Raw genomic sequence first — 12,409 nt, forward strand, 5'->3', positions numbered from 1 at the left:
CATTGTTTTCGTGTGTTTTTTCACGGCAAACCCTGTTTTCTTTTACAATCCCGCTTACCGCCATTCAGATTTGTGAGCATAACAAGCTTGCATGATAATTCTCCCATAAGGGAACTTAGTAGTATAATTCAACACAATACAGAAAACGGCTGCATGTTGAACTGTACTCAGACTGAGGTGTACTACACATTGAACTGAGACGTAATTAGTACCTACATTATAACCACTGAACTGTAACAAACAAACCCAAGACACTTGCACTAAATCTATTCATATGGCAGCCTTCCATGAAGCAGGTTCTGATGAGCAGTCAACATACAGAACTGTATATAGGAGAGATGACACCTGTTACTAGCACCACTATGAAGCTACAGGTATGGAAGAGACTGGTCAGAGTGAAGCACATGGAGTCTAGATTATCCTGCATTAAGGACGGATAGATTTATGAGTCACTCGTACAGATAAGCTGCTCTACACTGGGTATAGGACCTCATCATTTGGCTACATACAACCTAATCTTCTCCAAGGGAAGGTCATGTATAGATTCAGTTAGCCAACTGTAATACCCCCACAACCAGCGGAAACCAGCTAGATCATTCAATTCAGTCTGATTGCCTCAAACAAAGTGGTTTTAACCCCAAATCCATCAAAAGCTTTTGAAAATGTGTTATTGTTTCATTGGGTCCCATTTAATTCATTTGAACAGGGAACTAGTATCTGTGGCTTGCTCTGCTTAAAGGCCCTTAATATACCTGGTCCCCTGTCACCCAGCCCAGTGTTAATCCAGGGGGCTCTCTCCTGCACCAGGGGAATAGGTAATGGGTTTTCCTAGGTGATCAGCAGACGGTATAATGCAATTAAGCAACCTGGGGCTGCTGGACGAGGGGCTCTGATCCTGAACTAATTTGAACTGCGGTTTGATAGCAAGCGCTGTGATCCTGGAATAATCATGTAGGCTGCTAATGAAACTCGGTGGGCAGACCAGGCTGATAGACCAGGCTGATAGAGGTCCTCTGCTCTGAACGCTCGCCATGTGCCAGGGAGAGTGGGGAGACAAGATGTCAGGCTGGCCAAAATGTCTCACACATACAAGCACTAGTATGGAAGGGCCACTGCTAGCAGCCTTTTGACACACACACACACACACACACACACACACACACACACACACACACACACACACACACACACACAACCAGGCTTTCCTAAAGGTCAATGTGAGATTTGAATGTCAGGACTAAAGTCCTCTGTTCATATTACTTGGTGCGTTTGCAGTGGAAGTCTATGAGATCCATCCAGCGCCACACTTAAAGGGCCTTGAGTGAGCGAGACCAGAGGCAATTACTGTAATTGTAATGAATAATCAGACAAATCTTCTTGGCATTATGACCACTAAAGCTCTCCCTCTCTGGAGGCAGCAGGTCGGCAGCAGGGGGATTAGAGATGGGGAGAGTACACCTACAAGTGTCTGACTGACTGGTGTGGGTGTGCACTGACTGGTGTGCTCCACGATGTCTGACTGACTGGTGTGCTCCGTGGTGTCTGACTAACTGGTGTGCTCTGTGGTGTCTGACTGACTGGTGTGCTCCGTGGTGTCTGACTGACTGGTGTGCTCTGTGGTGTCTGACTGACTGGTGTGCTCCGTGGTGTCTGACTAACTGGTGTGCTCTGTGGTGTCTGACTGACTGGTGTGCTCGTGGTGACTGACTGGGGTGCTCTGTGGTGTCTGACTGACTGGGGTGCTCCGTGGTGTCTAACTGACTGGTGTGCCGTGGTGTCTGACTAACTGGTGGTGCTGACTGACTGGTGTCTGACTGACTGGGGTGCTCTGTGGTGTCTGACTGACTGGGGTGCTCCGTGGTGTCTAACTGACTGGTGTGCTCCGTGGTGTCTGACTAACTGGTGTGCTCTGTGGTGTCTGACTGACTGGGGTGCTCCGTGGTGTCTAACTGACTGGTGTGCTCCTTGTTGTCTGACTGACTGGGGTGCTCCGTGGTGTCTGACTGACTGGTGTGCTCTGTGGTGTCTGACTGACTGGTGTGCTCCGTGGTGTCTGACTGACTGGTGTGCTCTGTGGTGTCTGACTGACTGGTGTGCTCCGTGGTGTCTGACTAACTGGTGTGCTCTGTGGTGTCTGACTGACTGGTGTGCTCCGTGGTGTCTGACTGACTGGTGTGCTCTGTGGTGTCTGACTGACTGGTGTGCTCCGTGGTGTCTGACTGGTGTGCTCTGTGGTGTCTGACTGACTGGTGTGCTCTGTGGTGTCTGACTGACTGGTGTGCTCCGTGGTGTCTGACTGACTGGGGTGCTCTGTGGTGTCTGACTGACTGGTGTGCTCCTTGTTGTCTGACTGACTGGGGTGCTCCGTGGTGTCTGACTGACTGGTGTGCTCCGTGGTGTCTGACTGACTGCTGTGCTCTGTGGTGTCTGACTGACTGGTGTGCTCCTTGTTGTCTGACTGACTGGGGTGCTCCGTGGTGTCTGACTGACTGGTGTGCTCCGTGGTGTCTGACTGACTGCTGTGCTCCTGGTGTCTGACTGACTACTTACTGCACACTACTAGAAAAAGGCATTAGGGAATGGCTGTGGGAATTCAACAATGCAGCTTTATTGGCTTCTCTGCATCTGTGCAATATCTTTTCTGCATCTTCTCTGGAGCAAACCACTACAGCTGCAGATGCAGGACAATATGACAATCATACTGCCTGTCCTGCCATGGGCTCTTAATGGAAGGGTTGATCCGAATCATTTGTCAAAACTGGAACGTTCATTATAAGAAGGTTTTATCTCACGAGTATAACAGTTTTCATCACTTGAAAAAGAAGAGCTGTCCATTTTGGCTCCAGTATTGTGAGGTTTGGTCTTCAGTGTGAATGCTAGCTGTCATTCATGTTATTATGAGCCAAGATGGCTCTCCATAGCTCCCAGGCCTTCTGCTCTCCATAGCTCCCAGGCCTTCTGCTCTCCATAGCTCCCAGGCCTTCTGCTCTCCATAGCTCCCAGGCCTTCTGCTCTCCATAGCTCCCAGGCCTTCTGCTCTCCATAGCTCCCAGGCCTTCTGCTCTCCATAGCTCCCAGGCCTTCTGCTCTCCATAGCTCCCAGGCCTTCTGCTCTCCATAGCTCCCAGGCCTTCTGCTCTCCATAGCTCCCAGGCCTTCTGCTCTCCATAGCTCCCAGGCCTTCTGCTCTCCATAGCTCCCAGGCCTTCTGCTCTCCATAGCTCCCAGGCCTTCTGCTCTCCATAGCTCCCAGGCCTTCTGCTCTCCATAGCTCCCAGGCCTTCTGCTCTCCATAGCTCCCAGGCCTTCTGCTCTCCATAGCTCCCAGGCCTTCTGCTCTCCATAGCTCCCAGGCCTTCTGCTCTCCATAGCTCCCAGGCCTTCTGCTCTCCATATCACCCAGGCCTTCTGCCCTTGGCCCACCTTTGTTCAAAGTACAACTAGTTAGCTATGCCCCGTGGGAGTACATTTTTGAGGTGGGCGTTCTTCTGTACACAAAGGGTCTTAGAGTTGCTGACGTCACAATGTGACAAAGGCGTGATCTCCACCACCACATTGAAGCTATTCATAGCAAGGTCACCAGTGTTGCTCTAAGACACATTGTAGTACAGAAGAGCACTGTGAGGTTATTGAAAGTGCTTCAGGAGAAACTGCATTGCCTTGCTAGCTGCTGCAACAGCTAACACATAATGGAGGCAGCAGCACTGATGGACACTGCATGATGGCCAAAGGAGGACTGAATGCTGCAGCCTCAGAGTTCTGGAATCTGTCAAAGACAACATGACAGCTAAATTCATTTTTAAAAATGAGTGGGAGGAAACAGAACGACGCCAGGGCAGTATTGGAGCCATCCCTTCATATATATCTGTAATTTGGCAGCCCACTCAGAGTCTGGTGTTACAGTAGTTACAGGGGGAACAGTCATGGGTTTGAATGAGTTTGTGAACCCCGCGCCTGGTCTCAAAGAGGACATTGTTGAGAGCGGTGGAGAGAAACTGGAAAATATTTGAGGGAGAAAAAGGGAGTGAGGAAAGTAGTTGAAGTGTTGACTTCCTTAACCCAGAGGGCAACAGTCTCTGATTCTCTACGTGGGGAGAACAATGATGGGAGAGATGACATGCAGGCAATTCATTCCCTGGTGTTTCCACACACAAGTGCTCTGAGGGAGACAGCAATCCTGGGATGACGCTGGCCAGTTGGACAGGGCAGGACCTCAGTGGACAAGTGAAGCTACTGTCTCACTGTAGAGATGGAATGAGTTGCAGTGTTTGCTGGCAGAGTATGTCCCTACAACACACTGTATGGAACATCCACGTCAGTAGGAGGGAGATCTCTGTATGATGCTAAATACCATCCAAACAGGCTCATTTGATAACAAAGCAATATTTTTCAACATTCCACTGTACATTGTTATAAACCAGTTGCTACGTCCATTTTTGGAAATGTACCCATTGATTCTTGAAGATATATAACTTATAACTAACTGCCTGGTGAGCTTAGTTGGGCTCCCGAATGCCACAGCGGTCTAAGGCACTGCATCTCAGTGCTGGAGGTGTCACTACAGACACCCTGGTTTGAATCCAGGCTGTATCACAACCGGCCGTGATTGGGAGTCCCATAGGGCAGCGCACAATTGGCCCAGCATCGTCCGGGTTTGGCCGGTGTAGGCCGTCACTGTAAATAAGAATTTGTTCTTAACTGACTTGCCTAGTTAAATAAAGGTAAAATAAAAATATTATAATAATAATGTAGTTCAACTGTCGTACCCCATCAGAACTCCAATGTTTGTAAACAAAGAAAATGTAAACAAACACTATTTAGCTTCAAAACATGGTTAAAACTATCATTCTGATATCCTGGATGGTCAGTCCTTACATCCATAGCGCTGTCTATGAATTTGAGAGTGGTTCCATTTCTTCAGCCACATTCCTCAGCTTTTTACCTAACCAGGTTCTGGGAGGCCGCTTTGTTCTAGTTTCTACTGCTGATAACATAGAAAATAGGAAAATAAAGAGAAAATCATCTTATTTTGCTGAACAGACTGAGTGACAGGTGTCCTTTCAAATGCCAGAGAAAGAGCTTCCTGCTTGAGCATTGATATGCAGCACTATGTGGTTCTTATCGCCAGGCAGTGGATGGCCTGGATAAATGCCTGCCGGCTCACCTTCCAAATTACCTCAGTATTATTGCATCATTGGGGAGGAGGAGGAGACGGAATGTACGCAATTGGGGGTGAAGCTCAATGATCTATTCTCTTCACACAATGGAAGGTTCTTAGCATTCCTGGGTTATTGAGTCATCCTCTCTGCAAGACTACTCAGAGCCCTGGGGGGGGGTTACAGGAAGACCATTGGTCCCTATGTCACCAGGTTAGGTGTTTCACTAATCTCCCCCTTCCAGGCCTGTCATGAATATTCTACAGCGTTTTGACTGCCACACAGGTCTGTTTCAGTGGTCACCATGGAGTTAATGGAAACACAGAATGAAGACTGCCTCCCATCTTAGCTTAGACATCTGTGTAAACCAACAAATATCCTTCAGGTGTCTGGCAATTTGGCCATTAAGAAGGACTATCAGCCTGGCTGCCAATCTCTTATCAGCTACATTTAACTACTTGTCCTTGTAGCCTACTCTGTGTCATTTGGCAAATGACACATGACACAGAGTAGAAGGAGTGGAATGTTACAGAGATTGGTACCCAGACTAGGACTTCATATTAACAGTTCATGGTCTTGTTCTAATCTTGAAGATTGTTCAGTGTCAATGGTCATGGTGAAACTACTGTCCTTTTTACTGTTGTATCTCAAACACAATTACTTGAGGAAAGAAATGGGCCAAGACTGCCAACCATTCATACAGTGTGTGGGTGGGTGCACTGCCTTACTTTCTGATTGGACTACAAACCAAGACAACAACGACCAAAAACACATTTTTGTATGCGGCGTGGCCCCGAAGTCTGGCAAATATTATGGTCTACCATTCTGAGAGTTGATGGAGCCAATATAGGGTAAGTGCTAATTGGGATCCTTGGGACATCCATACCCTAACCTTAACCCCTACCCTTATACTAACCTTTCAACCTTTCAACTTCAATGGGGTAGGGACATCCAAAGGATTCCGGATAGCACGGACCACCAATGTAGAGAGCTCTCTAAAACAGGAAGCTGTTAAAACGGACACATTCTGTGATAGCGCAAGGTATCTTGTAAGGCTGTTGTTCATCTCCATATTAAATCTAAAAAGAGTCCTGACCTGTAAATCCTAGAACCACTGTAGGACTGGTCACATAGTCTTGCACTGAAACCATCCTTTCCCCAACAGTTCTCACGTCTCATGGTTTAATGTCTTAGTGAAATGTCACCAGAGAGGATGCTGTTTTATATGCTGGATTAAGAGCTCGTTCAGTGGAATTCGCCACTACTAGCAGGAACTGGAACAGCGTGCTGCATGGCGAAAGGTGGTCTTGATTTTGAATTCAAATCAACACAGTTTGTGTTGTTATTATTAGGTAATGTAGTGACTATTTAATTATGACACGTTGAGGAAACTTCCAGGAAATATAATAAAGCTTAAAATAAAAACTGAAATTCCCTCAGGAGAGACGATGAACATTGTTCAGTGCATGTGAGAATCAAAAGCCCGGGGTAAACAGTGGTATTTCAGCTTCCTGCTCTTCCTCTTCCACAAGAAAGAAAGAAAGAAAGAGAACAAACAAAAGAACAAAGGAAAGAAAGAAAGAAAGACATTGGTATGAGAAGAACCAATCCTGTTAGCCACCCTGCTGCTACAGAAAGCTAATTAGACCCTCACATATTGCTCCCCCTGCTTGGCTAATGATGGTGGTGTGAACACTGTGACACAGAAGTGTCACTAACTATCCCTGTCTCTATGGCTAGCTGAACATAGGTCCACAGATGAGATAAAGTCCTTTATTTCACCTGTATCTCATTGAGCACCAAATCACAACAGGTGTGTGTAATGTAGGATTTTGCTTTTAGTGGGAATTGGTGATATGTATAGCAGCAGATGGTCCTCTGTGTCAGAGTCTATGCTGTAGTCCAATGTTAAGAAGAATAGTTTTGTAGCATATAAAGAATATTCTTATTTATGCGTTGGAGGAATGTTGTCCTGCACAACTGCTCTAAAGGTCAAGCGTGGCCCCAGAACAACAGAATGCTGAATGTGACCTGGTACCTCCTGTGACCCCCAGCTACATCAGGAAAGAAGCCCAACGGAGCTCATCATGGAATGAACAGGTAGCCTGCAGCCATATTATCTGACGTTTGCCTCTAGTCAAATGAAACAGTCATGGCTAGAAGGGCTCCAGCTTTTGTCAAATGAAACAGTCATGGCTAGAAGGGCTCCAGCTTTTGTCAAATGAAACAGTCATGGCTAGAAGGGCTCCAGCTTTTGTCAAATTAACATCAAAAGTAGATTTTTTTGGCCATTTTAGCTAACCTTAACTGTTTTCCTAACCTTAACCTAATTCTTATCACTGATTACGTTAATTCTCCTTACCGGCTGAGTACGTTCTCCTAACCTGCTACGAAAAGTCAAATTTGAACAAAGCTGTATCCCATCTATTCAAAAGCAAATGAAACCGGACGATGTGCATTGCATTCTCCTTCTCCAGTCTCAGCCAAGAGGATTCAATAAAATACACGCTCTACCATTGCCCAAGAAGAGACAAGAGGATTCAATAAAATACACGCACTACCACTGCCCAAGAAGAGACAAGAGGATTCAATCAAATACACGCACTACCACTGCCCAAGAAGAGACGAGGATTCAATAAAATACACGCACTACCACTGCCCAAGAAGAGACAAGAGGATTCAATCAAATACACGCCCAAGAAGAGACAAGAGGATTACCACTGCCCACTGAAGAAGACAAGAGGATTCAATAAAATACACGCTCTACCACTGCCCAAGAAGAGATTCAATCCCATCTATTCAAAGACAAGAGGATTCAATCAAATACAGGCTCTACCACTGCCCAAGAAGAGACAAGAGGATTCAATAAAATACACGCTCTACCACTGCCCAAGAAGAGACAAGAGGATTCAATCAAATACACGCTCTACCACTGCCCAAGAAGAGACAAGAGGATTCAATCAAATACACGCACTACCACTGCCCAAGAAGAGACAAGAGGATTCAATCAAATACACGCACTACCACTGCCCAAGAAGAGACAAGAGGATTCAATCAAATACACGCACTACCACTGCCCAAGAAGAGACAAGAGGATTCAATCAAATACACGCACTACCACTGCCCAAGAAGAGACAAGAGGATTCAATAAAATACACCCACTACCACTGCCCAAGAAGAGACAAGAGGATTCAATCAAATACACGCTCTACCACTGCCCAAGAAGAGACAAGAGGATTCAATCAAATAATCTACCACTGCCCAAGAAAAGACAAGAGGATTCAATCAAATACAGGCTCTACCACTGCCCAAGAAGAGACAAGAGGATTCAATCAAATACAGGCACTACCACTGCCCAAGAAGAGACAAGAGGATTCAATCAAATACACGCTCTACCACTGCCAAGAAGAGACAAGGAAGAGACAAGAGGATTCAATCAAATACACGCACTACCACTGCCCAAGAAGAGACAAGAGGATTCAATCAAATACACGCTCTACCACTGCCCAAGAAGAGACAAGAGGATTCAATCAAATACACGCTCTACCACTGCCCAAGAAGAGACAAGAGGATTCAATCAAATACACGCTCTACCACTGCCCAAGAAAAGACAAGAGGATTCAATCAAATACAGGCTCTACCACTGCCCAAGAAGAGACAAGAGGATTCAATCAAATACACGCACTACCACTGCCCAAGAAGAGACAAGAGGATTCAATCAAATACACGCTCTACCACTGCCCAAGAAGAGACAAGAGGATTCAATCAAATACACGCACTACCACTGCCCAAGAAGAGACAAGAGGATTCAATCAAATACACGCACTACCACTGCCCAAGAAGAGACAAGAGGATTCAATCAAATACAGGCTCTACCACTGCCCAAGAAGAGACAAGAGGATTCAATCAAATACACGCTCTACCACTGCCCAAGAAGAGACAAGAGGATTCAATAAAATACACGCTCTACCACTGCCCAAGAAGAGACAAGAGGATTCAATCAAATACACGCTCTACCACTGCCCAAGAAGAGACAAGAGGATTCAATCAAATACACGCTCTACCACTGCCCAAGAAGAGACAAGAGGATTCAATCAAATACACGCTCTACCACTGCCCAAGAAGAGACAAGAGGATTCAATAAAATACACGCACTACCACTGCCCAAGAAGAGACAAGAGGATTCAATAAAATACACGCTCTACCACTGCCCAAGAAGAGACAAGAGGATTCAATCAAATACACCCACTACCACTGCCCAAGAAGAGACAAGAGGATTCAATCAAATACACGCTCTACCACTGCCCAAGAAGAGACAAGAGGATTCAATAAAATACACGCTCTACCACTGCCCAAGAAGAGACAAGAGGATTCAATCAAATACACGCTCTACCACTGCCCAAGAAGAGACAAGAGGATTCAATAAAATACACGCTCTACCACTGCCCAAGAAGAGACAAGAGGATTCAATCAAATACACCCACTACCACTGCCCAAGAAGAGACAAGAGGATTCAATCAAATACACGCTCTACCACTGCCCAAGAAGAGACAAGAGGATTCAATCAAATACACGCTCTACCACTGCCCAAGAAGAGACAAGAGGATTCAATCAAATACACGCTCTACCACTGCCCAAGAAGAGACAAGAGGATTCAATCAAATACACGCTCTACCACTGCCCAAGAAGAGACAAGAAAGTGCTCTATTGTTGACAATATGCTAAGGTGAATACAAAGTTAGCTTTGGAAAATGTCATCAAATACATTTTACGACACCGTGCAGCATAAGAAAAAACACAAACATGAAACAAACTTCCAAGAGACAAATGATTAAAGTCAACTAATCTGTTATACTTCAGCAGGTCACAACAGCTAAATGAAGATTAGAATGGAGGGAAACAACTCATCAGACCTTTGATGTTTACTACCTTTCTTAATGGACATGATTGGCCCATGATTACTCCTTTGGTTTCTGTAGATATGTATGTGAATACAGGCAGTAAGGGCACAATGAAATACAGTCTATAAATATTAATGAAGGCTTAAATGTCACATTCCAAACTGCCGTAATCTGTGACATTAGCTACATTTAGATCACTTTCACACACAAATCACGTTCATCTACTCCTCCACATTGTAGTTTGAATTTGAAATTCAATCAACCACTATGTTACAATGCCAACGGCACTATCATGGCCGCAGGAAGATGTTTTGTGGTGGGGGGCTTTTAGTAGCAGGCTAGGAGAACTTACTCAGCAGGTTAGGAGAACTTACTCAGCAGGTTAGGAGAACTAACGTAGCAGGTTAGGAGAACTAACGTAGCAGGTTAAGATAATTTACTCAGCAGATTAGGAGAACTTACTCAGCAGGTTAGGAGAACTAACGTAGTAGGTTAGGAGAACTAACGTAGCAGGCTAGGAGAACTTATTCAGTATAACGTAGCAGGTTAGGAGAACTAACGTAGCAGGCTAGGAGAACTTACTCAGTATAACGTAGCAGGTTAGGAGAACTAACGTAGCATGTTAGGAGAACTAACGTAGCAGGCTAGGAGAACTTACTCAGCAGGTTAGGAGAATTAACGTAGCAGGTTAAGAGAATTAACGTAGCAGGTTAGGAGAACTTACTCAGCAAGTTAGGAGAAGTAATGTAGCAGGTTAAGAGAATTAACATAGCAGGTTAGGAGAATTAACATAGCAGGTTAAGAGAATTAACATAGCAAATTAGGAGAATTAATGTAGCAGGTTAGGAGAATTAACGTAGCAGGTTAGGAAAATTTACTCAGCAATTTAGGAGAATTAACGTAGCAGGTGGCACTGCAGTCTAGCCTCAACGTCTGACAATACTGCATTGCAAAATGGGCTCATCTTTCTCTCTCTCTCTCGCTCTCTCTCTGTCTCTCTGTCTCTCTGTCTCTCTGTCTCTCTGTCTCTCTGTCTCTCTGTCTCTCTGTCTCTTTGTCTCTCTGTCTCTCTGTCTCTCTGTCTCTCTGTCTCTCTTTCTGTCTCACACACAGATATTGACCAGGGAGACCATGTGTAAAGAAACACACACACACATAGACACACACACACACACACACACACACACACACACACACACACACACACACACACACACACACACACACACACACACACACACACACACACACACACACACACACACACACACACACACACACACACACACACACACACAGACACAGACACCGCCTGCTGTTTGGTCCTCAGTTCATCTAGATCTCAAGCACCACCTTGTGTCCGTAAATGTAAAAGTACACTGAATGCTCTTTCCATGACAGACTGACCAGGTGAATTCAGGTGAAAGATGATCTCTTATTGATGTCCACTTCAATCAGTGTAGATGAAAGGGAGGAGACAGGTTAAAGAAGGATTTTTAAGCCTTGAGACAATTGAGACATGGATTGTGTGTGTGTGTGCCATTCAGAGTGTGAATGGGCAAGAACGAGGTATGGTAGTAGGTGCCAGGCGCACCGGTTTGTATCAAGAACTGCAACGCTACTGGGTTTTTCACACTCAACAGTTTCCCGTGAGTATGAAGAATGGTCCACCAGCCAACTTGACACAACTGTGGGAAGCACTGGAGTCAACATGGACCAGCATCCTTTCGACACCTTGTAGAGTCCATGCCCTGACGAATTGAGGCTGTTCTGCAACGCAATATTAGGAAGGTGTTCTTAATGTTTTGTACACTCAGTGTATGTGTAAAGTATATTTTTCTAAATGTAGACCTTCTTGTCTCAAGGTCTGTTCTATGTGTGCAGAGTGAATCTACAAGTCACAGAATAATTATCATCCAAGTCAATTTTGCAGTTAGCTCACTGTTAGTCCAAATCTCTGTTGTTGGTCTGACTGTTCAGGATGGTCTTATGGAATACACTGGAATGAGAAAGAAAAGGATCAGATTCAGTTGGATGTTGTTTTGTGTGTGGCAAGACATGTTTCGCTGTGGTATTCGTCACTGGATCTCTGAAACAACATTTTAAGAACAATCTACAAAAGAAACACACTTGAACACCAGTTTACAGCAAATACTGTAGATCACGTGTCAAACTCATTCCACAGAGGACAGAGTGTCTGCGTGTTTTCACTCCTCCCTTGTACATGACTGATGAATTAAGGTCACTATTTAGTAAGGAACGCCCCTCACCTGGTTGTCTAGGTCTTATGAAAGGAAAAACCAAAAACCAGCAGACACTAGACCCTCCATGGGATGAGTTGGACACCCCTGC

This window comes from Oncorhynchus keta, unplaced genomic scaffold, assembly GCF_023373465.1.
Source record: "Oncorhynchus keta strain PuntledgeMale-10-30-2019 unplaced genomic scaffold, Oket_V2 Un_scaffold_29839_pilon_pilon, whole genome shotgun sequence".
Taxonomy (NCBI): Eukaryota; Metazoa; Chordata; class Actinopteri; order Salmoniformes; family Salmonidae; genus Oncorhynchus; species Oncorhynchus keta.